Source organism: Schistocerca cancellata, chromosome 1 (genome assembly GCF_023864275.1).
Source record: "Schistocerca cancellata isolate TAMUIC-IGC-003103 chromosome 1, iqSchCanc2.1, whole genome shotgun sequence".
NCBI classification, from domain to species: domain Eukaryota; kingdom Metazoa; phylum Arthropoda; class Insecta; order Orthoptera; family Acrididae; genus Schistocerca; species Schistocerca cancellata.
In genome coordinates, this window is record NC_064626.1 from 788415752 (window position 1) to 788419380 (window position 3629).

A 3629-nucleotide genomic window follows, 5' to 3' on the forward strand; every position below is an offset into this window, starting at 1 on the left:
GGGTTGGCAGTCACTGAAACAAACGCGACTTTCTTTGCGGCGAGATCTATTTACGAAATTTTAATCACCAACTTTCTCTTCCGAATGCGTAAGTATTTTGTTGACACCCACCTACATAGGAAGAAATGATCATCATAATAAAATACGAGACATCAGAGCTCGAACGGAAAGATTTAGGTGTTCCTTTTTCCCACGAGCCATTCGAGAGTGGAATGGTAGAGAAGTAGTATGAAAATTGTTCGATGAACCCTCTGCCAGGCACTTAAGTGTGAATTGCAGAGTAATCATGTGTAGATATTCGACCCCAACCTCCTCAGATGCAAAAGAGCTGTCAACGTCTAAAGCTTTCTCTTTTCTTATTACAAATATGATGAAGAGAGCTCACTAGCAACTAGAGAACACATGAAACTACTGAATCTGGTGTAAAATCGTACCGAGCAACGAAACAACATACGCGACGACTGATTACCAAAAAATAAAACTACTGAGGAATTAATGTCGGCACTCCTTTAGACACTCTAAGCCAAAAAACTGTCGCACCGCGAAGAAATTATCCGAGTAGGAGATGTGAAGTGTAAGTACAGAGAAACAAATGACAACTGTTTCGGAAGAAAATGGATGATTTATTCAAGAGAAAAAGTGTCACAAACTGAGGGTTGGGTTGGGTTGTTTGGGGAAGGAGACCAGACAGCGAGGTCATCGGTATCATCGGAGTAGGGAAGGACGGGGAAGGAAGTCGGCCGTGCCCTTTGAAAGGAACCATCCCGGAATTTGCCTGGAGCGATTTAGGGAAATCACGGAAAACCTAAATCAGGATGGCCGGACGCGGGATTGAACCGTCGTCCTCCCGAATGCGAGTCCAGTGTGTCACAAACAACTGAGCAACTCAATAATTTGTTGGTATACATCTGGATATTATGCAAGTAGTTAGTCGATTTGACATTGATAGACAGACTTGTTGTATGTCCTCCTGAGGGATATAGTCCCAAATTCTGATCGACAAAATTAGATCGACAAAATTCCGAGCTGGTTGGAGGGCGCTGACTGTAATACTCCAAACGATATCATTTGGGGAGAGATCTGGCGACCTTGCTGGCCAAGGTAGGATTTGGTAAGCATGAAGACAAGCAGTAGAAACTCTCGCCGTCTAATCATGCTGAAATGTAAAGCTGAAATGGCTTACTGTCAAGGGCAACAAAACAGGGTTTAGAATATCGTCGACGTACCGCTGTGCTGTAAGGGTGCCACAGATGACAACCAAAGGGGTCCTGATATGAAACAAAATGGCACTCCAGACCATCACCTGTAGATGTGGGCCGTACGGCGAACAGCAGTTAGACTGCTATATTGCTATCCCACCATTGTCCGGGGCGTCTCCAAACGACTTCACTGGACATCGGGGCCTGGAATCGCATTGATTAAAGTAGAATTGACTTCAGTGATTATTCCCACTTGCAACTGAGTCTCGATGACCAGCGAAGATGTGAGAGTTTCTACCTTGCTGAAACCTACCTTGTCCAGCAAGGTCGCTGAGTCCCTCCCCTATTGAGAATTTTTGTACCATTATAGGTGGGTCCCTCCAACCAGTTCGGGATTCTGACGACCCAGGGCGCCAATTGGACAGATTTTGGCATGTTACCCCTCAGGTGGACATCCAACAACTCTTTCAATCAATGCAAAGCCGGAAAACCGCTTGCATAGCGACCAGAGATGGACGAACGCGTTATTGACTCGCTCAATTTGTGAAACTCTTTCTCTTGAATAAATAATCCTATTTTTCTGAGACTGCAGAACGTTTGCGATTGGAGTAGTTGCTGACAGAAATTATGGAACATGTATTGTTACGACAGACAAGCCGTTTTTTCTTCATACAAGGAACAGGAGAAGAATCAACGCTAATGAGAGGGTTAATATATGGTGCAAGATTGATGGTGTATTAATGAAGTATATTAAAGTACAAGGAGACATTACTGTATATTATCATGCATGCCTGTACATGTACGTCACATCTACCGATTTCCGTCCCCTTCGGTTAATTCCTTCGTGTTGCGTCCCTTTTCTTCAAACCAGAATTTCCAGATTCCTCTTTGAGTATCCACGGACATTTTCTCCGGCGCTACTGACAAAGCCAAAGATACCGGCATCCCCGCCAACAGTTGATCGAAGAGTGCTGCCCGCCGCAAAAAGTGGGACTTTTTTGGTGAAGTTCTTTCGTGGAATGAGAGATCGTTCGTTTCACAGTTGAATGCAAAAAATATGTAATTATTACGATGTGGATAATCAACTACAATGATAGGCAGTTTCTTGAAAATTGTACTATTCGTAGAAACGATTTGGCTATAATTTTTTTTTCATTCTAGATATTTTATCTGTGGGAGATTAAAGACATTAAGAATCTCGTGACACACTTACATGTATTCGTGACACAACAACGTTTCGTGACACATTGGCTTGAGAAACGATGAACAGGCAAACAATCGCTCACTGGCCACCATAATCGTTTAACTCTGGCAAAGAGTTGAAGCAGCATTGAATGATGTACCCATATCCGTCATCCAACTTAGTCTGTGTTGATGCCCAGATGGATCAGAACCATTGGGCTGCCTCAGGTTATAACTCTGTATACTGAATTTCGCACACTCTGTACCCCCAGACCATCAACAAATTTTAATCATATATTCTTTCTACTATATTTTATACAAACAATAACTAAATCCCGTTATTTGCTGTCATTCTTGGTCATGCAATTTTAATGTCCAGCAGAGTAGAATCAAGTTTTGTACCATAATCAGGCGACTCCCTTAAATGTAGTTATTTGGGAACTTAGGAGCAAGAACCCGCAAATATCTTGCTGATTTTACGGAGATTAGTATTTAGCCGATTCACAGATGTCATTTATTCAATCAAATTGCAATATTCCAGTAGTGATCTGACAGTTAGTGATGCAGTTCTCATAAACTGATAGATGGAATGATGATCACTGTGCATGGTGATGTGGTCAGAACTGGCAGCACTGGATTGTTAATGAATTCGATATGGTAGACTAATATCAGGTTGCATAAAACCCTCACTGCTTGATCGTCAAAACCTTCACCTAACTCACAGATTACGCATGTTTCAACCATACATACTTCCTGATTCATATTATGGTTTAACGTTCCGTTTACGATTAAGTCATTAGAGATGGACCACAAGATCAGACTGGGGAATGGTAGGGAAGGAAATCGATCATTTCCTTTCCATGGGAACCATCCTAAAATTTTTCTTAAGAGATTCAGGGAAATCATGCAAAACCTAAATCTGAATGGCCATATGCGGACTTGAACCGCCATCATCCCGGAAGTAATTCTGGTATCTTACTTATGCTCTATACCATTTTGTTTATTATCTATATGAAGTCATATATTTCCAAAAATTCTTCACCAGTTACTTTGAAATGTTGACACAATGCTGTATACGAATACGCTCATGTTTTCACACATAGGAAAGCGCCATATCATATATATATATATATATATATATATATATATATATATATATATATATATATATATCATCTGACACTGAGCCATACACCAAATGTTTCGGTGTAGGCTTGCTGTCCTCACCTGTCCACGCAATGCGAAATT